The sequence below is a fragment of the Dermochelys coriacea genome, chromosome 1 (assembly GCF_009764565.3).
Source record: "Dermochelys coriacea isolate rDerCor1 chromosome 1, rDerCor1.pri.v4, whole genome shotgun sequence".
In the NCBI taxonomy this organism is placed as follows: domain Eukaryota; kingdom Metazoa; phylum Chordata; order Testudines; family Dermochelyidae; genus Dermochelys; species Dermochelys coriacea.
In genome coordinates this window covers 15,352,989-15,378,396 of record NC_050068.2, presented here as the reverse complement: position 1 = coordinate 15,378,396, position 25,408 = coordinate 15,352,989, and the positions used below count along the sequence as shown (strand labels likewise).

The window sequence follows — 25,408 nt, the reverse complement described above, 5'->3', positions numbered from 1 at the left end:
CTCTTTGCAGTACAGGGTCCATGAGACACTGACAAAAAGTTCCCATTGTAGCCAGTCCTGGGGCTTTAGCAGAGGCTGATGCACTGGGATGACTAGGCTTGCCAAGTGTCTAATCCCAGAAAACCGAACACCCTTGCCCTGCCCCTGCCCTGCCCCTTCTCCAAAGCCCCGCCCCTTCTCTGGGCCCCACCCCCTGCTAACTCTATCCCCCCTCCCTCTGTTGCTCAGTCTCCCCTACTCTTACTCATTCGCTCCCACGTAAGCGCAAGCATTTCAGGCACTGTTGGGGTACCCTGAGGGGGAATATGGATATTCAGGCCCTGCACTCTCAGAACTACCCTCCCCGCATTGCGGGATATGTGCCATCCCCCCACCAGCCGTCTCCCGTGCCACCCACTGTTCTCCTGATCCTGTGGGGAAAACATCTATGGGTGATGCCTTCCATGGATCCCTGCCTCTTCCTCAGCACTCTGACTGCGTGAAGAGCCTCCCCATTTGGGTCTCCAGCTAGTACACCAGAGAGAGGTCATGATCGCCAGTCGGAGGAGCTACCAGGAGAGGGAGGCTGGTACCGCTGCACCAAGGAGAGACTCCCTCCCTACTCCCGTCTAACAGATCAGCAGTTAATGATTTAGGAGGGTTAGTAAGTTCTTGCAGAGAGAAAAACACAGACTAACCCACCTTGCTGGTGGAGTGGCACGAAAGGAGACCTGCTCTGAAGCCTATGCTCGGCCTGCATTGATGTAGGGCCTGGAAAGTGAGGCCAAGGTATTTGGATCTGAGAGGCAGTGCAATGTGGAGAGAGTGACTCAGTGATGTTCTGGGTCTTGAACCCAGGGCCAAGAGTCGCCAGGCAGCTGCCACATCCAATGGCTACTGGAACTGAGCGTGCTGAGAAGCTACTAGGGCTATAACCTCAGCCAAGGCACCACCCATGGGAGCTCTGATGGGAGGATCACCCAACTCCACTAATTGGTCCAACCTCGCTCCTTAAGCCAGAAGAAGGAACTGGCCGTTTGTCTGAGCAACAAGGTGTTTGCCTCTTGTAGCTGCATTGGACCCTGCTTGTGCCTGCCTCCTGCTCTGCTCTTGGCTCCTGTTCCCACTGTGCTCCTGCTCTGCTCTTGATCCTTGCATCTCCTCCTGCCCTTACACCTCGCCTCCAATCCTCAGCGATCGGTGTTCTCTGACCCTGCCTCCAGCTTGGCCCTTGGCTCCGGCATTTGGCATCTGACCTAGGCTCTGACTCTCAGCTTCAATGCCTGGTTCTGACTCTGGCTTGACCCCTGGCTCTGGTAATTGGCTGTTGACTCTGGGGCTGACCCTTGGCTTTATATCCCCAACCTGGACACCTGCTCCACCCACTAGACCTGACTCTTGTTCTGACTATTAGGGCAGACTGCCTACATCCCAGGCCATAACAGGTCCAAGGGCAAGGTGGCACGATTGAAGTGAACTGGTTTTGTGACAACAGCATGTTGGATGGATGGAGGTGCGGGGGACAGAGTGTTAGATGGACCCGAGAGGAGGACACTGCAGTATTCGAGGTGGGGGGTGACTAGGTTGTGGCTCAGCCATCCACTGTGAGGGATGAAACCACAGGACTTGGTTCTGTCCTGGCTACACAGGGGCAAAGAAGTGGGAGCAATCAAACACAGCCCATGGCTGCAGGCTTGGATGAGGGGAAGAACAGAGGTGTTGTCCACAGTAATGGAGGAGGAGGCCATGGAAGGGAAGTTGAGGAGTTCAGCTTTGGCCGTGTGACGTTTGAGAGCATGGCCAGCCATCCAATGGGAGATGGCAGCAAGACACAAGACTGAACAGCATGGGTGGCGGGTGAACACGCCATTGGGGGAGGCTGGCCCCAGCGCCCCTAGCCCCAGGCCTTGTGTGCACCGGCCCCAGCCTGCCTACCCCAGTCTCAAAGAGCGGGGAAATGGAAGCAGGCAGGGGAATTCCCAGGGGCGGAATGTGGACAGGGCCATGACCAGGGCCAGCGCCAGGCACCAGCGTTCCAAGCAAGCGCTTGGTGCGGCAGTTAGAAAGGGGCGGCAGTGTTTCCGTGGCCATGGCAATTTGGCGGCAGCTCCTCCCTTTTGCCATCCGCAGCGGCAGTTTTTTTCCACTGCTTGGGGCGGCAAAAAATGTAGAGCCAGCCCTGGCCATGACAGGCTGTTTGGGGAGGCACAGCTTTTCCCTGCCTATGCCACCCGCCACCCATGCTGGGCAGGGTGAGACATGCTAAAGAAACAGAGATTGCTACTGTAGCTATAAAAACAACATCCCTGTCCTCATTTTAAAAATAAACTGAGCAAGCTGGCATTTTGAAAGATGGAGAGGGATTTGATCTTCCATTCTAACGATGACACCAGTAGGTGAGGCTGTAAGATTTAAAAACCACCCAACTAAAATAAACACCTAGAATAAACAGAACTTCCTACGAATGGTCATGTATTTGTCCTTTGAATAAATGCAAGATAAAATACTTAGAGCCTGATCCTAAGAGGTGCTGAGCGCCATCAACTCCCAATGACTTCAATAGACCTTGAGGGTGCTTAACACTTTGCACGAGGCACCGAGAGACAGACGGATGCATACACACCAAGACACTCCATGGTGAATTATGGGGTGGAGAGACTGAGTCAGATCCACAACTGGTGTAAATTGGCATCGCTGCATGGATGTTATTCTGCACCGTTTGATGCTCATTTTGTAAGTCCAAAAAAAAAGGGAGACAAGCAGTGGGGAGAAAGACAGAGGAGTCAACTAAAATCCATGTCTCTGCACACATGCAGGGAAACTCAGAGGAGCCCAGAGATACTGAGAGGAGGGGTGTAGTAGTTACTGAACATGCTCTGTAGCTGTCTCTGAAGCTAGGCAGAGGATTTCCACTGAAGGCAAGCAGTCTTGCAGCTTCTGCACATTTGATCAGAACTCGTGGGGGGCAATTATAAATATGGGATTTGGAAACAACTCTGTGGACTCAGCCTCTAATCAACACAGGACTAACAGAGGTCTCTGCTCAGCTACTATGGTGATGGGTGTCAGAGAGTGACTGGTCCCTTTAAAGGGCGGTGGGGCCAGTACCACCTCTGGCATAATTAATTAGCTGCTTCCCAGCCTGAAAGGGCAGGACTATGGGGGCTCTGGTGATATAATAGCCAGCTGCACCAATAAAAGGGCATCAGTCTGGTGTGGAAAGTCCTGAATTGGGGCTGCAGGAGAACGGTGCTCCAGGGAAAACCAGTTCTCTATACCTGAGTAGCAGAAAGCCCAGAAAGAGGCTGGGAACAGGGTGCAGAGGGTGGGTTGAACTTAAAGAAGCCCTGGAAAAGCAGAAGAACCCTTTTGTTTGTTGGGATTTTTTAATTGGACTTTTGCTATGCTGGAAAGGGTTAAGTTTGACCTGAGGATTAAGCCATAGCACCAGCTCCAACCTATGTGGGGAGGGAAAACTGAGACAGAGAGTGCCTGCAGCACCATCCTTGGCCAGCAGGGGGTGCTACAGGGCAGATGTGCCCTATGACAGGGGCGGTATAAGTATCTAAGATAAATAGATACATGGCTGCAGCCTGGTACTTGGATAGAGAGGACTTCATTCTCCTGGGCTGTCAGTGCAGCACCTGCCATGAACAAACTTGCTTAGAAACAACCCCTCCCTAATAATTTATCATCCCCCTAACTACCGAACAAGTTTCAAAGTAGCAGCCGTGTTAGGTGTCTGAGGTTTTTGAGTTCAGCTCTGTTTACGTTTAGCTTCTTTGGCTTCCTCTCTCTCTACCTTCAGTGTTTAGGGCCCTCTCTAGCTCTCGTTGGCTATACTCCCGCTGAGGTAGAGCAGCCTATGATGGGATTCTGCCCAGCTTGTGTGGATTCTCTGTTTTCCATAGTGCTGCCAGCCAGCCTTTACTGGAAGAGAATAATGCAAATCCTGGCTGCTCATCAGGGAAACACTGCGTTTTTGTGTTATACAGTCAAAGTGACAGGGGAGACAGAGCGAGAGATGGAGACTGCAGAGTCAGGTGGAGTTTGCCATTTGTCACTGCCTGAACTCACCATATATGGGATTAAAAGGGAGACCTGCTGAAAGAACAAGGATTTCACTGGAACAGTTCAGAACCACATTAAAGTCAGATTTGTAGCCAGGCGTGGGATGAAAACACTGAGCAGGAAAACCCATGAATAATATTATTTAATCAAACAGATAGAAATAACTGTGTCTTTTAAGACAAATCTATTACAGTGTCTTGCTGCTACCTATACAAACACAGTAAGAGCCAGTCCCCGACCTCCAGAGATAAGTCTAGACAGACAAGACAGACACTGGGTGGGAGAAAGGAAGAATCATCCTCATTTCACAAATGAGGAACTGAAGGCACAGGGTAGAGAAACTGACTTGCCCAAGGTCACAAAGGAAATCTGTAGCAGAGCTGGGAACTGAATCTAGATTGTTTGCATCCCTGCCCAGCCCACCCCAGCCCTAACTGGAAGATCACCCTCCTTTCAACTTTTACCCAGCACTGCAGGTCTACATGTCACAGCCGAGTTAAACTGTTTTCTACTGACCAAAGCATACGTCTGGGAGCAAGGAGCGGAGGAGTCTCTTCCTGGTGCTGCCTCAGCCTTCCTGTGTGACCCCGAGGAAGACACCTAACCTCTCTATGCCTCCGTTTCCTCATTTGTAAAATGGGGATAATAATAACTACCTAGCTCACAGGTCTATTGCAAGACTTAATTCATTAATGTTTGTAAAGCATTTAAGCTCCTAAAATGAATGATGCCATAACAGTGCAAAACATGAGTGAGAATGGCATAGATATATACCAGAGAACAAAGGTTCTAAAGAGAGGGGTCATGTCAAATTTTCTCAGAGGGTACGGTGAGCCTTCGAGTGAGTGGTGTTGCAACCTGGCACAGATATTTGCAGTGTCCTTCTCACTATTGGTGGAGGGGGAGGGGAAGAGAGGGGTCCTCCAAGTTAAAAAAAATCCTAAAGTGGGGTGTGATTCAAAAAAGGTTGAGCGCTTCTGCCACAGAAGACTAGAAGACAGCACTGCAATGGCAGGGTTCGATGACGTAATAGGTCTTTTCCATCTCTAACTTTTATATATTGTACAGAAAAGGTGTCAGACTGTTTGACCCAAGTGATCTTTTCTGGCCATATTACAGAATCAGATTAGAACTGTGGATTTTTTCTGGACTACAACCATTTTTTTCATAGATTTTTTCCAGCCAGAAGGGACCATTATGATCACTTAGTCTGACCTGCTGTATAATACAGTCCAGAAAATTCCACCCAGTAATTCCTGCATCAGCCTATATCTTGTGGTTGAGCTAGAGAATGTTTTCTCCTAAATATAGAGCGACTGCTTACTAGTGAAAAAATGCCAAGCCAAAACACAAAGACACACACACACAAAACCTTGTCTCCAGAATTCTTAACCAGCAAACTAACAACTAAACCATTCCACTTATTCAAATAATTACCTACCCCCATGACTGCACAAACGCCAGGAAACATCTCCACGCTCATTCAGTTTCCTTCTGCTGGAAGTTGGCTGTTTTGCTCTGTGAAATCATACAAGGCGGTCCCAGCACGCGCATGACTGTGTCATTCCCAAATGTGCTTGACCCTACAATGTGGCCACTGAGCCGTGATCATGGCTTTTCTGTTTTGTGCTAGTTGCTTTATACTGTCCTCTGCAAATACACTGGATTTTTTCCCCCTAGTGCACCAGTACTGTTCTGCCACTAAGTCCATACTCTAAACAAGAGACAGGTAGCTGCTGCTCCTAGTTTAAATGCCTTCAGCAATGAATCACATCCATGGATCAAGCATGCATTCAGTTTGTAGGAAATGGGGACAGGGTAGCAGTAGAAAGTAACAAACCCACAAGTGATGGTGTTTCAACAGAAAGTATTACAGTGAGAGGAAGAGATGCAGAGACCAAGGACTGGCTCTGAAGACGGAACAGATCATCTCATGGTAAGAGAGACTAAAAGCAGGGAGGAATGATCATCCTGCTGCTAAACCGCCTATTTTCACCATCCTTCCTGTCCCCTGACTGTTTGTTTCATCCATCTGTCTACTCTTTAGACTATAAGCGCCCTGGAGCATTTCAGGAGTGCACTCATGGGCAAACTAAACTCAATGTTCCCCAGCTAAGGTTAGTTTACCCACTTTTGTTTACCATTATCACCACTGGAGCATTTACTGTATATTTGTACAGAGCCCAGCACAATGGGGCCCCAAATGGGTTGAAACCTTTATTGAAATATAAATTCTTATAAGCAATTCAGACACCTGTCGTTAAGGTTGTCCAACACTTTCCATTCTAAGTCCCTGTTTTCAGTTGCTTATAAAACTTTGCCAAGCTTTAACCATCTGGGCTGAAATTTTCATGCCAGGAGTCTGCCTCACACTGAACAGTTCTGGAAAATTTCAGCTAAAACAGTTCTGCCATTCCTCAGAACAAGCTTAGTGGGAAGTACTGTAAGGGGCTTCCCTCCCCCCACCTAGGTTGCTGGTAGTGTGGTTGGAGAGATTGGCTGGTGAGAGCGGGGGATGGGGGGAAGGGAGTAATGGATTGAAACAAAGTGTTCCTGTGGTAGGTGATGCTGCCTTTGGAAAGCTCTAAAGGAAGCGCTGGATGCATTAAAGTTTGTTTGATTTATCACTCACTGGAATCTGTGACAGACAAAATAGTGGGCAACAGCAGAGGCTCCAGATTAGGTGCCTTCTGCCTCCATTTGTTGGCAAGAGGAGATGGGAGATTTGGATACAGCTTGGAATCACAAGCTGAATTGCTGGTCAAGGGAAGGGAAGAGAAGAGAGGGAATTTGGGGGCTTCTCTGTCAACACTTGCTTTAGTCAGCATAGACAAGCATTGTCTTATTGTCCAACTGAAGCTAGGGTTGCCAACAGTTCCTTATTACAAGGGATGTCCCTTATTTTTTCAAATCTCTATATAACAAGGTCAGGAATTGCTGAGTGCGACAAAAAGCAGCAAGAAAGACCCCTGGCAAATGTAGGTGAGTACTGCTTATTATTATTATTAAAAAAAGAAAAGGAGTACTTGTGGCACCTTAGAGACTAACAAATTTATTAGAGCATAAGCTTTCGTGAGCTACAGCTCACTTCATCGGATGCATTTGGTGGAAAAAACAGAGGAGAGATTTATATACACACACACGCACAGAGAACATGAAACAATGGGTTTATCATACACACTGTAAGGAGAAAAGGAGTACTTGTGGCACCTTAGAGACTAACAAATTTATTAGAGCATAAGCTTTCGTGAGCTACAGCTCACTTCATCGGATGCATTTGGTGGAAAAAAAAAAAAAAAAAAACAAAAAAAAAACAAAAAACAAAAAAAAAAAAAAACCAAAAAAAAAGTTTTTTTTGTTTTTTTTTTTTTTTTTTTTTTCCACCAAATGCATCCGATGAAGTGAGCTGTAGCTCACGAAAGCTTATGCTCTAATAAATTTGTTAGTCTCTAAGGTGCCACAAGTACTCCTTTTCTTTTTGCGAATACAGACTAACACGGCTGCTACTCTGAAAACTGTAAGGAGAGTGATCACTTAAGATAAGCCATCACCAACAGCAGGGGGGGGAAGGAGGAAAACCTTTCATGGTGACAAGCAGGTAGGCTAATTCCAGCAGTTAACAAGAATATCAGAGGAACAGTGGGGGGTGGGGTGGGAGGGAGAAATACCATGGGGAAATAGTTTTACTTTGTGTAATGACTCATCCATTCCCAGTCTCTATTCAAGCCTAAGTTAATTGTATCCAGTTTGCAAATTAATTCCAATTCAGCAGTCTCTCGTTGGAGTCTGTTTTTGAAGCTTTTTTGTTGAAGTATAGCCACTCTTAGGTCTGTGATCGAGTGACCAGAGAGATTGAAGTGTTCTCCAACTGGTTTTTGAATGTTATAATTCTTGACGTCTGATTTGTGTCCATTCATTCTTTTACGTAGAGACTGTCCAGTTTGGCCAATGTACATGGCAGAGGGGCATTGCTGGCACATGATGGCATATATCACATTGGTAGATGCGCAGGTGAACGAGCCTCTGATAGTGTGGCTGATGTGATTAGGCCCTATGATGGTATCCCCTGAATAGATATGTGGACAGAGTTGGCAACGGGCTTTGTTGCAAGGATAGGTTCCTGGGTTAGTGGTTCTGTTGTGTGGTGTGTGGTTGCTGGTGAGTATTTGCTTCAGATTGGGGGGCTGTCTGTAAGCAAGGACTGGTCTGTCTCCCAAGATCTGAGAGAGCGATGGCTCGTCCTTCAGGATAGGTTGTAGATCCTTGATGATGCGTTGGAGGGGTTTTAGTTGGGGGCTGAAGGTGATGGCTAGTGGCGTTCTGTTGTTTTCTTTGTTGGGCCTGTCCTGTAGTAGGTGACTTCTGGGTACTCTTCTGGCTCTGTCAATCTGTTTCTTCACTTCAGCAGGTGGGTACTGTAGTTGTAGGAATGCATGATAGAGATCTTGTAGGTGTTTGTCTCTGTCTGAGGGGTTGGAGCAAATGCGGTTATATCGTAGCGCTTGGCTGTAGACAATGGATCGAGTGGTATGATCTGGATGAAAGCTAGAGGCATGTAGGTAGGAATAGCGGTCAGTAGGTTTCCGATATAGGGTGGTGTTTATGTGACCATCGCTTATTAGCACCGTAGTGTCCAGGAAGTGGATCTCTTGTGTGGACTGGTCCAGGCTGAGGTTGATGGTGGGATGGAAATTGTTGAAATCATGGTGGAATTCCTCAAGAGCTTCTTTTCCATGGGTCCAGATGATGAAGATGTCATCAATGTAGCGCAAGTAGAGTAGGGGCATTAGGGAACGAGAGCTGAGGAAGCGTTGTTCTAAGTCAGCCATAAAAATGTTGGCATACTGTGGGGCCATGCGGGTACCCATCGCAGTGCCGCTGATTTGAAGGTATACATTGTCACCAAATGTGAAATAGTTATGGGTCAGGACAAAGTCACAAAGTTCTGCCACCAGGTTAGCCGTGACAGTATCGGGGATACTGTTCCTGACGGCTTGTAGTCCATCTTTGTGTGGAATGTTGGTGTAGAGGGCTTCTACATCCATAGTGGCTAGGATGGTGTTTTTAGGAAGATCACCAATGGACTGTAGTTTCCTCAGGAAATCGGTGGTGTCTCGAAGATAGCTGGGAGTGCTGGTAACGAAGGGCCTGAGGAGGGAGTCTACATAGCCAGACAATCCTGCTGTCAGGGTGCCAATGCCTGAGATGATGGGGCGTCCAGGATTTCCAGGTTTATGGATCTTGGGTAGCAGATAGAATACCCCAGGTCCTGGCTCCAGGGGTGTGTCTGTGCGGATTTGTTCTTGTGCTTTTTCAGGGAGTTTCTTGAGCAAATGCTGTAGTTTCTTTTGGTAACTCTCAGTGGGATCAGAGGGTAATGGCTTGTAGAAAGTGGTGTTGGAGAGCTGCCTAGTAGCCTCTTGTTCATACTCTGACCTATTCATGATGACGACAGCACCTCCTTTGTCAGCCTTTTTGATTATGATGTCAGAGTTGTTTCTGAGGCTGTGGATGGCACTGTGTTCTGCATGGCTGAGGTTATGGGGTAAGCGATGCTGCTTTTCCACAATTTCAGCTCGTGCACGTCGGCGGAAGCAGTCTATGTAGAAATCCAGGCTGCTGTTTCGACCTTCAGGAGGAGTCCACCTAGAATCCTTCTTTTTGTAGTGTTGGCAGGAAGGTCTCTGTGGGTTAATATGTTGGTCAGAGGTGTGTTGGAAATATTCCTTGAGTCTGAGACGTCGAAAATAGGATTCTAGGTCACCACAGAACTGTATCATGTTCGTGGGGGTGGAGGGGCAAAAGGAGAGGCCCCGAGATAGGACAGATTCTTCCGCTGGGCTAAGAGTATAGTTGGATAGATTAACAATATTGCTGGGTGGGTTACGGGAACCATTGTTGTGGCCCCTTGTGGCATATAGTAGTTTAGATAGCTTAGTGTCCTTTTTCTTTTGTAGAGAATCAAAGTGTGTTTTGTAAATGGCTTGTCTAGTTTTTGTAAAGTCCAGCCACGAGGAAGTTTGTGTGGAAGGTTGGTTCTTTATGAGAGTATCCAGTTTTGAGAGCTCATTCTTAATCTTTCCCTGTTTGCTGTAGAGGATGTTGATCAGGTGGTTCCGCAGTTTCCTTGAGAGTGTGTGGCACAAGCTGTCAGCATAGTCTGTGTGGTATGTAGATTGTAATGGATTTTTTACCTTCAGTCCTTTCGGTATGATGTCCATCTGTTTGCATTTGGAGAGGAAGATGATGTCTGTCTGTATCTGTGCGAGTTTTTTCATGAAGTTGACAGATTTCCACTCTATACGGCTAAATTCAGTGCCTTGCATAAAACAGTATGCCAACATTTTTATGGCTGACTTAGAACAACGCTTCCTCAGCTCTCGTTCCCTAATGCCCCTACTCTACTTGCGCTACATTGATGACATCTTCATCATCTGGACCCATGGAAAAGAAGCTCTTGAGGAATTCCACCATGATTTCAACAATTTCCATCCCACCATCAACCTCAGCCTGGACCAGTCCACACAAGAGATCCACTTCCTGGACACTACGGTGCTAATAAGCGATGGTCACATAAACACCACCCTATATCGGAAACCTACTGACCGCTATTCCTACCTACATGCCTCTAGCTTTCATCCAGATCATACCACTCGATCCATTGTCTACAGCCAAGCGCTACGATATAACCGCATTTGCTCCAACCCCTCAGACAGAGACAAACACCTACAAGATCTCTATCATGCATTCCTACAACTACAGTACCCACCTGCTGAAGTGAAGAAACAGATTGACAGAGCCAGAAGAGTACCCAGAAGTCACCTACTACAGGACAGGCCCAACAAAGAAAACAACAGAACGCCACTAGCCATCACCTTCAGCCCCCAACTAAAACCCCTCCAACGCATCATCAAGGATCTACAACCTATCCTGAAGGACGAGCCATCGCTCTCTCAGATCTTGGGAGACAGACCAGTCCTTGCTTACAGACAGCCCCCCAATCTGAAGCAAATACTCACCAGCAACCACACACCACACAACAGAACCACTAACCCAGGAACCTATCCTTGCAACAAAGCCCGTTGCCAACTCTGTCCACATATCTATTCAGGGGATACCATCATAGGGCCTAATCACATCAGCCACACTATCAGAGGCTCGTTCACCTGCGCATCTACCAATGTGATATATGCCATCATGTGCCAGCAATGCCCCTCTGCCATGTACATTGGCCAAACTGGACAGTCTCTACGTAAAAGAATGAATGGACACAAATCAGACGTCAAGAATTATAACATTCAAAAACCAGTTGGAGAACACTTCAATCTCTCTGGTCACTCGATCACAGACCTAAGAGTGGCTATACTTCAACAAAAAAGCTTCAAAAACAGACTCCAACGAGAGACTGCTGAATTGGAATTAATTTGCAAACTGGATACAATTAACTTAGGCTTGAATAGAGACTGGGAATGGATGAGTCATTACACAAAGTAAAACTATTTCCCCATGGTATTTCTCCCTCCCACCCCACCCCCCACTGTTCCTCTGATATTCTTGTTAACTGCTGGAATTAGCCTACCTGCTTGTCACCATGAAAGGTTTTCCTCCTTCCCCCCCCTGCTGTTGGTGATGGCTTATCTTAAGTGATCACTCTCCTTACAGTGTGTATGATAAACCCATTGTTTCATGTTCTCTGTGCGTGTGTGTGTATATAAATCTCTCCTCTGTTTTTTCCACCAAATGCATCCGATGAAGTGAGCTGTAGCTCACGAAAGCTTATGCTCTAATAAATTTGTTAGTCTCTAAGGTGCCACAAGTACTCCTTTTCTTTTTGCGAATACAGACTAACACGGCTGCTACTCTGAAACCTATTATTATTAAGGATAATATTGGAAGGAAAGGTGGAGCGGGGGTGCTAAGAAAACAGGGCTCAGAGGGAGCCAGGAAAACACTTAAAAATGCTCTTAAATAGTTTATATTTATCCGTGTATTACACCCAAAAAAAGCCTACGTTAAAAGAACATCCAGGCAGCAATGTCAAGCAATCGAAAATTAGGAAATGCCAGAATTAAGGCTGCTTGTGCTAACTTAATTCTCCCCCTCATGCATCTACTTTATGGTAGTCTTTAATTACATGATCAGGCACTCCATTCAGTGCACAGAACGGACTTGCTCTGGGGAAGAATCAGGGTTCTGTACTGAAGGAGGCCATTGTCTGCAAGGCCCCTGCCTCATTTGTTGCAGCATTTGGAAGGTGTGCAATGCAGTGAATGAGGGAAAGGGCCTGCAGGAACAAAAAGGGATGATCACAAAATTAAGGTAGTTGAATGCTGCCCTGAATAACTGAATTATCTCCCTGCCTCTGCTACTGAGCACCTATATGATATTGGGCAAGTCACTTACACCAGACTTTTCCCATATGGTCACTAATAGTCTGTTCCTCATTTTCTGGGTGCCCAAATTGATCTGTAGAAGCGCTGAGCCCTTACAGCTGCAACTGAAGTCAGTGGAAGCCATGTTTTGCACTTATAAAGGGCTGTATAATGCAATGTACTAAATGCCCCATGTGTATGGTGGACAAAACACTACACTCTGACCTCCCTGGGGTTTTGTGAAGATAAATTCATTAATGTGTGTGAAGCACTCAGATGCAATACTGATCAGTGCCAGAGACAAGCGCGTGACAACATTAATAATTCTGTACACAGTATAGAGTTTGGATGGTGTACAGTAAACAATGCCTGGGGCTACACATCGAAGGTTAAAATAAATAATAAACAGTTACTCATTCAGGGAGCACCATCCTTCTTGCGCAGTGAAAGAGGCCAGGTGATCATGCGATTAAAGCCTGTATCATAATGCATATGCTCAAGAGGTTGAAACAATATTGCACAGGCAACCTGAATTCTGGCATTTCCTAACTTTTGGGTGCTTGACTTTGCAACCTCAACATTCTTTTAATGTAGGTTTTTGATGTGGTAAATGATAACGGTGGTTTTGATGGCCTGGAGTCCTGGGTTTCAGGCCCAGCTCTGCCATCGATTCACTGTATGATCTTAGGCAAGTCATTTTGGGAAAAACTAGCCACTGATTTTGAGTATCTCAATTTTAGGATGTCCTGCTTCTCATAATTAGGGCCTGATTTTCAGAGGCATGCTCAAGCTGAGTACTCAAAAAACAAGGCGCTCAAAGTCAGTGGCTAGACTTGAAAATGAGGCTCTTGAATTCTCTATGCTCACTTCCCTGCTCAGTAATCTGGGAGTGGTAACAAGAGTGTTGTGAGGATTAGTTTACTCATGGCCACAGAGAGCGTGGAGTTCCTGGGGTGGAAGGAAGATGCTACAGAGGTACAAAGTATTAATGATTATTAATACTGCCTTCCGCTAGGTGGCTCCAACATCAGGGAGAAAAGCCATGATGCAAACTCTGCAGCAAAAGTCACATAAAATAGGAACTGCAGGTCTGCTCCCCAGGTGAGCGGCAATGTGCAAAGAGCAGCACAGGTGTGATGTGCATAGAGAATGTTCCATGAACAAGGTAGGCACGGCCTGAACAATGTTTTCTGTGCTTCCTGCTCTCCCCAGAACTCACTGTACTAAAGCCTGGAAAACAGATTTATAGGATGTCTGCCCTAAGTGGCTCTAAATTATGCTTCTGGCCATCCACTCTCTTTATGGTGGCATGATCAAAAGCCAAGAACGTCCAGAAGTGCAGCCACACAGCAAGCAAGAATCAAAGAGAGGCATCTACCTCCCTTAGGGACCTTTGAAAATTCCAGCCCTTGTACTGTATCTCTCCAGGTAACATGCTCCTGAAATGTTGTTTAATTATGTATCTCCAAATCAAGATGATTGCAAGCCAAATTCTAAACATTTTATGCAGCCTTTACTCAGGGACTCCTGGGAGATGCAGAACACTGAACTTTCTTTGACATCAGTAGGAGTTGAGGGCACTCAGCACCATACAGCTTGGAGACCTATGTTCCCGTTTAGCCACACTGGGGTCTGTTGTACTCCCACACCTGCCCACTTAAAAAAAAAAATTGTTAAGGGGCATAGTTTAGGACAGGGGTGTGCAAAATTTTTGGCCCAAGGGCCACATCTAGGTATGGAAATTGTATGGCGGGCCATGAATTCTCATGAAATTGGGGGTTGGGGTTCAGCATGGGGTTCGGGCTCCGGCTGGGGGTGCAGGCTCTGGGGTGGGGTTGGGGGCGCAGGAGGGTGTTCCAAGATGGGACTGAGGGGTTCAGAGGACAGGAGGGGGATCAGGGATGGGGCGGGGTGTGGGGGGGGTCAGGTGTGCAGGCTCCAGGTGATGCTTACCTCAAGCAGCTCCCAGAAGAAGTGGCATGTTCCCCCTCGGAGCACGGCCCTGTCTGCAGGCTCCGCCCCTGTAGCTCCCATTGGCTGCGGTTCCTGGCCAATAGGAGATGTGGGGGTGGCACTTGCAGCAGGGGCAGCGTGTGGAGCCCCCTGGCTGCTCCTACATGTAGGAGCTGGAGGGGGGACATGCCGCTGCTTCCAAGAGCCATGCAGAGCAAGTCAAGCCCCTGACCCTGCTCCCCGCCTGGAGTGCCAGAGTGGGGCAAACCATGGACCCCGCTCCCCGGCAGGAGCTCAAGGGCCGGATTAAAATGTCTGGAGGGATGGATGAGGCTCCCACCCCTGGGAGTTTGCCCACCCCTGGTTTAGGACCTAAGCATAGGGTTTATATGAAACCTAATATGAATAGACATGTTTTCACCAACATTTAAAATATGTACTTAGTTTACCTTAAAATGTGTCTCTGCTGGACACATACAAATACTGCACCTCTGCACTTTAATAGTATGCCAGAATTAGAAAGGTAAATTGACTGTATACAAAATAATGTAACTAACCAGCATCAATGGTGAATAGGAAGCTTGGATTCTTTGCCCAGCCTCACCGCCCCTCACCCCCCAGCCCAGCTTTATTTTTAATAACCCCAGGTGATCTTTTTAACGTAGGTAAGGGATTCTCTTAGTGTATGATTTTTCACAATGGCAATGTTTCTTTAACTGGGATTAATTTCAATTGAAGTCCCTCTGGCTGTTTTTAAATATATTCATCCCATTCCCCACTTTCTAGCAGTAGCTTTTCAACAAAGTTTCCTTAGACCATTTTGCAGTGTTTCAATGTCAGCTCTCCTACTTCAAATATAACAAGGTTATGACTAGGATTGCCAGGTGTCTGCTCCCCCAGTCAGAGCTCTCACACCCTCCCGCACACCAGACCCCTGCCTGGCAGCTCTGGTCAGCACCACTGACCAGGCTATTGAAAGTCCAGTTGGTGACACAGAGGAGCTGGCAGGCTCCCTGCCTGGCTCCACCTAGGTCCCGGAAGCGGTGACATGTCCCTCCAGCTCCTAGGTTGAAGGATGGCGAGGGGAGCTCTGCGCATTGCCCCTGCCCCATTGTGCTAGGAACTGTTTACACACATAGGAAAAGAAAGTTCCTACCCCAAAGAACTTGCACTCTAAATGGACAAAACAAACAATAGAAATATCATTATCCCTGTTATACAAATCGTAAAAAGCAAGATGAAGTGATTTGGCCCTGGTTATACAGACAGTCTGCGGCAGAGTCAGGAATTGACTCCAGATCTTTTGAGTTTCAATCCAGTGCCTTGACCCTAAGACTCATCAGGTGGATTGATTTTAATCAAAGTGATCTAAATCAGCAAGCAGGAAACCTTGATTTAAATAATCATTTTTAATTGTATTTTGCAGGTGTACTTTAGCCTAGCAAAACAAAAGCTGAATGGGGATATGATTGCTCTCTATATCACAGAATAAACATCAAGGAGGTTTATTCTCTCTAGCTTATAATCATTAAAACATGTTGAATTGCAACTAAATGTGCCCTTTACACTAAATTTTTTGCTAGCCAGGAGGATACACTATATCGGTACATTTATTTAAGCAATTTTTTAATATTTAAATTTTTATTATGTTAGAAAATGGTGAATGATGCATGTCTTATTTACTAAATTATTCATTTTTTACTTGCAATCTGTGTCAAGTGCTACTTGGATAGAAATTCAAATTCAATTAAAAATACACAAAAACAGCTGTAATGCTGTATGGACTATGAGTCACCATTTATAATGTTATGGATAACAACATTACAAAATTGCAATGAGTCATACGAGATATGCCATATAAGGTATCAGTGGAAAACTATAATCTTTTTATTGTGAGTTATAAATATGTGTGATATATTGATATCTCAAACTTGTGCTGTATATCTGGGTGACACCGTCAGATTGGTATCAACACTATCCAGTCTGCTTCATGGCCCATCAATAAGGTCTTACCAAATTCATGGTCCCTTTTGGGAAATTTCATCATCATAAGATTTTAAAATCTTAAATTTCACGATGTTGTAACCATGTGGGTCCTATCCAAAAGTGGGTTGTGGGGGGTGGTCGCAAGGCTACTGTAGGGGAGATGCGGTATTGTCACCCTTACTTCTGCGCTGCTGGTAGTGGTGGCATTGCCTTCAGAGCTGGGCTCCCAACGAGCAGCTGCAGAGCTTCCTGCAGCCGGGGGAGGTTCCTGGAAGTGGGTATGACCTGGCCCTGGGAGTAGCCCATGCAGAAAAAGAGGAATCCGGTTCCTCCCCAGCCCAGCCGGAACTAGCAGCTGGAGCCCGACACCAGTTAGGAGCCCCTGGCTGGGGTGTCCCACTCTGGCCCTCCCCAGCCTTGGGCCCAGCACTGGGAGGTTAAAGGGGCGTTGGGCTGGCTGGGGGGCAGGGTGGAGTGACCACAGCACCCTGAACGGTTGCCCACATCACCCACCATTAAGGCCGGCCCTACTCCCTGCAAAAAGTGATGACTCCCCCCATATGATGCCACCTTCACTTCTGTGCTGCTGCTGGTGGTGACACTGCCTTCAAAGCTGGGCACCCAGCCAGCAGCTGCACCTTTCCGCTCTCTGGCCACCCAGCTCTGAAGGCAGCACAGAAGTAAGGATGGCAATACCTTGACCCCCTCCTACAATAGCCAGATTTCATGGACGAGAGCAGATTTCACAAGGGAGACTAGATTTCACGGTCCGTGACACTTTTTTCACAGCCATGAATTTGGAAGGCTCCTACCCATCAAGGGCAATCAGCTGTACAATGAACCCATTGAGAGAAGCCACGGGCCAGGGTGGATAAAAATTGGATTTTTTAATTTAAATCAGATTTTTTTGATAAAATGCTTTTTAAGGAAAAAACCTATCTAAAGATAGTTTTAATTAAGATACATTATAGCTCAAAGGTATCTCATCATGGAATAGGGATTATAAATTCTAATTCTGTAGTATGAGACAATATATTCATTTAATGTTTAAGAAAAGTTTTGTAAATGAGTTCCAATAGTTCATGGATTAGGAACCCAATTTTATGGGATTCCAGGGGCTTCTGTATAGATTATTTAGGTTAATCTTTCTATCTACTCAATGGGACTCAGTGCTCAGTCTAGAAGATACCATCAGAGACGCTTCGTTTTGCAGTTCTCAAACTATAGATTTGTATCTCCAGATAACATGCTTGTTAACAGCAAAAATGTTTTTAAATAAATACATAATATAGAGAGGAGAAATAACAGACGTCACCCCTGTTGTCCCTCTGCAAATTTGTGTACACAGAGTCAATCCCCTATCTCTCTCTAAAACTGCAAAGTTTCAAAAAGTTCAATGAATAGAAGATTGTTGGGGGCAGAATAGCTGGACAGGAGAAGAAGTCTGGAGATAAATGTGAGAAGAGAGGGACAGGCAGTAGAAACAAAACTGAAACTGTTTGAGCAGCATATTCCAGAAGTCTTGAGGTCTTTCTGAGTGTAGCCTTCGTTGATTTGAGATCTACCATACCATTCTCTCACTAGAAGGGAAAACCTATAATGGCAACAGGCCGTAAAAGAGACTCAGTTTGGGAATATTTTAATGAAGTTCCTCTACCTGTGGGTAAGACAGGCATGCATGCAAAATGCAAACAGTGCAACAAAGAAACGCAAGGCCTGATTGCCAGAATTAAACAACATCAGGAGAAGCGTTCCTTCTCAGGAGGAAGCTGCATTGAAGATGATGAAAGGAACATGTCTGAACATGCAGGATCTTCAGGTTGGTAAACTTTTTTATTTCATACTTCTTTCTTAAGGACTGCTTGTCTTCCTTCCTGACTATTCTTGAATCCTCATGTTTGAGCAAAAAACATAGTTGTTACTCTATGGTACTATCATTTTAGATAAAGTTGTGATAAAAAAATAAATAGCTGAAATAGGCAGATCTTCCTTTTACAATTTCACCTTTAAAGTAGTACAGAGTGTCAGTGAATGCAATGAGTAATACTAAATGAGCAGTATGTTAATAATAATTAAAAAACTGCATTGACTTATTTTGTTTAGGAGAATCCGTCCTCAACATACAGAATTCTGAAGACTATCCACTTTCAAGATCACCATTATTTTCTATAGTTTCAGAGTTATCTGCCAATGATAGTGTTTCAGTCACATCATGTATGTCACATAGCCACAGTATATCACTGTAGCAAAAAGGAAAAAAAATCTCCATCATCGAGAAACAACCATAGATAAGTTTGTGATAAGAACCAGCAGGTTACAAAAAGAGGTAATTGATGAAAAAATTTCCCTGTTTGTTTATGCAACAAACTGTCCTTTCCGTATAATTGAGAACCCACACTTCATTAACATGGGTCAGTCATTAAGACCAGGATACAGTCCACCCAACAGAGCAGATGTCACAGGCAAATTGCTAAATAAAGTGTATGAAAGAGAACTGAGCAGTGTGCAAAATGTCTAGAGCAGTGGTTCTTAACCTTTACTGCAGCCTGCACCCCTTTGGTTCTCAAAATATGTCCTTGCACCCCTTATCAAAAATCAAAATATGTTCTCGCACCCCTTATCAAAAATCGTTGAAGTAGATCAGTTCTTTAAACCTGTTTGTATATTACAATAATCATTTCAAAATGTATCATGTTAATAAATACATAGGTTTGATGAAACAAAGTAGTTGTACTTAAGTGTCTGTGCTTAATTTGTGTTTTCTATGATTTACCTTCTAAAAAAATCTGGCATGTCTTGCACCCCCAGGGGGTGCGTGCACTCCAGGTTAAGAACCACTGGTCTAGAGGGTGAAATTGTTAACCTGAGTCTTGATGGGTGGAGCAATGTCCACAATGATCCTGTTGTATATGCTTGTTTGACAACAGAAGAATGGAATGTGTTCCTTACAGAAACAACTGATACATCAGGAAATGCACACACAGCAGAATACTTACAAGTAGTAGTATAAGCTATAACAAACTGTGAAAAAAAAATGTAAATGTCTAGTACTCAGCTTGGTCACAAATGCATCCAAGATGAGAAGAAATTATTTAGAAGAGAGCGAAGAGAGTCCCAAACTAATAATATATGGTTGCAGTGCTCATTTGATGCACCTCCTAGCCAAAGACTTCAATGTTCCAGAAATGTTGTTGAAATTGCAAAATACTTCCATAACAACCACTTCGTAGCAGCTGCTCTGAAAAAAGTGGGAGGAACCAAGCTAACTCTCCCACAAGATGTGCAATGGAACTCAGCAGTGGACGATTTTGAGCACTATATCAAGAACTGGCCTAATCTGATGACAATTTGTGAACAAAATCATGAAAAAATAGATGGCACTGTCACAGCCAAAGTTCTCAACATTGGGCTGAAGAGAAATGTTGAACACATGCTGAGGACCCTGAAGCCTATTTCTGTAGCCTTGAACAAAATGCAGGGAAAGAGCTGTTTTATTGATGACGCTGTTGAAAATTGGAAGGAACTGAGTGATATCTTAAAAAGAAATATGCAATGACAGAGTTAAATTACAAGCATGAAAAAAATAAATGGGACAAGCACTATCTCCCGCTCATTTTCTTGCAAATATTATCAATACTTGGTACTAGGGTCAAACCTTAACTGCTGAAGAAGAAGAGTTGGCTATGATATGGACATCCGGCAATCATCCCTCCATAATGCTATAATATACTTCAGAGCTAAGAGTGGACCATTCAAGAAATATGTTTGCTGATGATGTTTTAAAGAAAGTCACACCAGTGAACTGGTGGCAGTCACTTACGCACTTGGATTCAGAGACTGTTGAAGTGATAATCTCACTTTTAAAAGCAGTAGCTTCTTCTGCCGGTGTAGAAAGAATATTTTCTTCCTTTGGACTAATTAATTCCAAATTGAGAAATTGTTTGGGACCTGAAAAAGCAGGAAAGCTTGTTTTTCTTTTCCAGATTATGAACAAACAGGAAATGAAGGTGAAGACGACTGAGTTAGCTGCAGAAGCCAATATTTTAAGTTTCTCATGTTGACCTGGCTGACACCATCAATTTAATTTTTTTTTAATATTTCATTTAACTACTTTAGTTAAAAACAATTTTAAGAAAACAAACCTGATTTTAAAAAACTTGAATGTTTAACTAAATTCAAAAATTCAAATGCTTGTTTTGTTAAAATATTATATGTTTTCCTGTTGAAGAAAAAAATCCAGAATACATAACGTTGTTGTTTTAGTTAAATAAAACAATTTAAATGTCTGTCTGGTGACGTTCTCCTCCTAATACAGCATGGCAAGAAAATCCTCCAAATATTAATGATTAACCTGTTGAATTGGAGATAGTTCACCTCCCAGTGACTTCATAAATATCTACTTCAATTACTTTTGGTAAATGAAATAACCATACAATCATTCATTTTCTGATATAGCTGTAAAACGAATCTGAAAAGTTTTCAAAATAAATCACTTTAAAAATGTATAGTGTGTACCTTCTAAAAATGAAACCTACATCTATCTCTGAGTTGTGAAGAATATGTATTAAGGTTATAACAACCAACAAGAATGCACTTTTATGTAGAAATCCATGATTAAATTGAGTCTTCCTGACTAGGTAATTTAACTCATGATTTAAATCAATTTGATTTAAATCAAATCCACCCTGCCACAGGCTATGCCTATGAGTCAGCAGGATATGTAGGGAGATGCCTCTGGAAAGGGGACTACTCTAAGTGCTTTTCCATACTCATGTGCTGTGAGCTTGTGTTTGGGACAGAGGATGTACAAGCCACATGGCTAACAATATAAAAAGGGAGCTGTATCTTTTCCATTTTTCTTCAATCCTTCTTTTCACCTCTGGAGTAACTTCTCTACAAACTGAAGCTCTGAACAAAGGACTGATAGACCCATCCAAGGTTTGGATGTGTTCCAGAGGGACTTTACAAGTCAACAATCTCACCAATGTTGCTAAAAACCTGATATATGGACTCTGAAGTCATATGTATATATCTGATTGCTTTGACCATTTAACAACTCTCTTCTCTTTCTTTTCTTTTATAATAAAACCTTTAGTTTTAGATACTAAGGCTTGGTTGGCAGTGTGGTATTTTGGGTAAGATCCAAACTAGTATTGATCTGGTTATGTGGCTGGCCCTTTGGGGATCAGAAGAAAGTTTTGTATATTGAACAGAGTTTTAAATAACTTCTCACTTTACTGGACCTTTTTGCTGATTGAGAGCCAGAGACTGGAATGCAATAAAGGGGGCTGTGTGATTTCTTTTTTTCAAGCTTCTTGATAACCAGTGTGCGGGATCAAGTGCACAATTTGTGACTGTTTGGTGAATCTAACTACAGTGTTAACCACCAGTTTTGGGAGAATCTGCTCTGCTTTTTGTAGCCTACCTTAACCTTGGCATTTTCATTGTGGGCTACCTTAGGCACTTTGGGTCACAACAGCATTTCATTTTTTTATTAAATAAAATTATTTTAAATGTGCTGGATACATCAGAGAAGAAAGTTTATCATAACACATTAGGCATTTAAAACTAACTGATTTATTAAACAAATGAAGTATTACCTGTACGTAGTGAATTGAACTGATTATTTCTGACCACCAAGTCCTTCAAGATTTTAGAACTAGTAAATCTCATCCTCTCGCCCCTACCTAGTTTTTATTCATAGAATGGAAAAGAAAACAAGCTTGCTTTCTTTCTCAACTCCCAGTAAGTTTCTTAATTTTGAATGAACTAGTTATTGATCTGAACTAGTTGAATAAAATTAAATTAAGAAAATATTCTCTCTGCAACTGCAGAAGATGCTACTGCTGTGAAAAGCTGGGTTCATACTTCAGCTAACTCTGCTTCCAGGTGCTTAGCTAGTGGCTGCCACCATTTCTATGGTCTGCCTTTCTTTAAACGTTGGCAGCAAACATGTACTTCTTAATATTATTTTTTGTATTTAACTTAAATGATTTTAATAGATATAATAAGCCTAGACCTTAACATAGGTTGTCAATTTCAAATAGATTTTTTTAAAAATAAACCTGAATTTAAATTTTAAAAAATTGATTTTTTTAAATCATGATTTTTTATCCACCCTGAGACCCACTGACATATTAACCTGGATGAACCATCTTGCTACACAAGTTTTATGCACTAACTTCATGAGAGTTGACCAGCATAAAGTGTTGTAAACAGGGTGGAAAATCAGGCCCATTATGATGAGATTTTTGAGCTGAAAGTCAGAGTTAGTAAGCCTATAAGAGACCAGCTGGGTCATCCTTTGGGTGAGACATAAAACTGATGTTCCTGGCCATTAAAGATCCAGTGGTAGTTTTACATAAAAGAAGGGGCCAGATTCTACCCCATGTAATTACATTCTGCCTTGTTAAATTCACTTTGAATTTCAGTTGGATACAGCAATATTCTTCACTTGCCATCCTAAACGTCTGTGTAGAGATGACAGGCACTGTTAAACAGTTGTATGCCAAACAATGGCTGCATTTCAAGTGGGAGGGGTGGAGGTGGCAAAATAATACCTATATAGCCTTTACCTATTTTACAGGGTGCAAGGCTTAATTAATCCAGGTTTGCAAAGCTCTTTGAGATCCTTGGATGAAAGGCCCTATTGAAGTGCTAACTGCTGTGGTGAGCAGGCTATTGTTTATGTGTTTTACTGCCCTCTGCTGCATTATATGAGAATGGCTCCCTATACTGCAAAGAGCTGGTGGAGATTTTCTTTTAGTGACAGGGGTGTGCAGGAGCCTCTGAGTGCCATGAAGTTCCAAAATGCCAGGGGCGGCTGCACAGTACCCATTGTAAAGGCCCTGGTGGTCAGAGATTTGTTACATCATTATTATCATCCATTCTGACTTTCTACATTTTGCAGGACCTCACTCTACATTAGGCCCACTAATGTTTTAGCTAACCTGTCCTCACATCTCTGCAGTGATGGTGCCATGAACCCTTGATACTGTGACTCACCTGGAGTCTAGCCCATTGCTTTACAGTTCTTGGCGTTATGAACTTTGTTCTAACATCTAGCTGAAACTTTTTCTTTCATCCACAAGGTGTGATAACACTAAATAAAGCGCAGATCCACCGGCATTTCATCCTCTTGCTCCCTGAATATGTCCTCTCAGTTCAACCCCCGCATAATACATAATATTCTGCATTTACACCCCTTTTCATAAAGGACCATTACAAATGTTGATGGAGTTAGTTTCCCAAAACCCTATGAGAGATTATTATCCCATTTTACAGGTAGGAAAACTAAAGCACAAAAGTGACTTGCCCAAGGTCTCAGAGAAAATCAGTGGTTGAGCAGAGAATATAGAACAGAATGTGCTCTAACCACTTGACTGTGCTTTCCTGGCATAGTCTCTCCTTTTCATAGAATCATAGAATCATAGAATATCAGGGTTGGAAGGGACCCCAGAAGGTCATCTAGTCCAACCCCCTGCTCAAAGCAGGACCAAGTCCCAGTTAAATCATCCCAGCCAGGGCTTTGTCAAGCCTGACCTTAAAAACCTCTAAGGAAGGAGATTCTACCACCTCCCTAGGTAACGCATTCCAGTGTTTCACCACCCTCTTAGTGAAAAAGTTTTTCCTAATATCCAATCTAAACCTCAGATAGATAAATCACCCAGATAGGCTAATTTTCCTTTGATTCCAAAGTCATAATTTGCTTCCCATCCGAGCAAGACAGTGGCACCAATCAAACTGCTCTGATTGGCTGCCGTGCCCAGGACCCCTTTGTGTCACTGGATTCTGCCTTAATGTGCCCGGATCTTCACACCGACATACCCTCTGTTACTGTCCTTGGAGAACATAAATAATTCCCCTCTGTCATGCTTGTCGTTTCTTTAAGGTATTTATAGACCTAACATCTCTCCTTTCCTTTAAAATCTCTGTCTTCCTTTATCTGTATAAAACTCTAAGATGTAGGTGCCTCCAATGTTTTGGCTGAGAGGAGGAGACACACCTGTAAACTGTGCGTTTATAACAATGACATACGTCATTCATTTTAGACCCAGATTCACCTCCCCCTACACAAACCCTGGGGTTCTCTCTCACAATAGAAGTCAGATGTGCACACGGAGACTATAGCCAACTTTATAAAGACTACAGAAAAGATCTATATCATGTTCCCCCTATGATAAAACATAAAATAACAGATTAATATCTGATACATCCCTTTAGCTTCAGCTCTGGCAAGGTGGTAGATCTGACGGTCTATTTGGCCTTTTCTATCTCTCACAAAGGACTCTACAAAGGCTCTGGATGTTTACATACAAACCATCGTACATCCCTAAATTCATAAAGCATTTTGAGATCCTTTGTAAACTGGCGAACAAATTACTTGCCAACGCCTGCTTTTATTTCTCCAGCAAAACTCCTATCAAAGTCAAGGAGAGTTCAGCCTGACTATAGATTGGATCTGGCCCAATAATGCTGTTGTTACAGAGCTCATTAGGGGGTACTTGTCACATACTCTCTTAGAGAGTCCAGTGTCACTCCACACAATGGGAATATCACCTATCTCTCTCTCTCCCCCACAATCCCCTTTCGCTCAAAGGACGCAAGACAACCTCTTTCGCCCCCAAGCTTTGTCCTGATGAAAACCTTTGCCCAAGTTAGCCACCCACTTCAAGCAGGATGCTGCCTTGCATACTGTCAGTGCCCTGCATTGCAATCATTAGAAAAAACACACACACGCACTCGCCCACCCTTCCAACGCCACAGACGAAATATTTCTCAGCATCCTTATTACCCCACCCTCCGCAGTCCTGCCTGCTATGCCAATAAATACCTTACTGCACTGCAAACAATCCGCAAAGAAGGGGCGGCGGCGGCTGCTACTGCAGTAGCAGCAGAGTCCACAGAGCCAGAGCCAGAGCCGCCGCCGCTGCTGCTGCTGCTGCTGCAACCACACTTACCCCAAGCGCAGCCTCTGGCGCGGCCGGAGCTGTTCAGAGGCAATAATAACAGCCTGCGTCTCCTTTAACACCAGCTGGTGAGTTGCG

The 25,408-nt window shown here is 44.1% G+C and overlaps 1 protein-coding gene across 1 annotated transcript in view; it reads right to left on the bottom strand.

The window, feature by feature from the left end:
• The window catches only part of USP35 (ubiquitin specific peptidase 35), a 65,370-nt gene extending 39,994 nt beyond the window's left edge, over positions 1-25,376 (bottom strand). Inside the window, exon 1 of the mRNA XM_038383855.2 lies at positions 25,195-25,376. The gene's annotated coding sequence lies outside the window, so the exon portion shown is untranslated. The remainder of the gene's footprint in view (positions 1-25,194) is intronic.
• Positions 25,377-25,408: the final 32 nt, after the last annotated feature.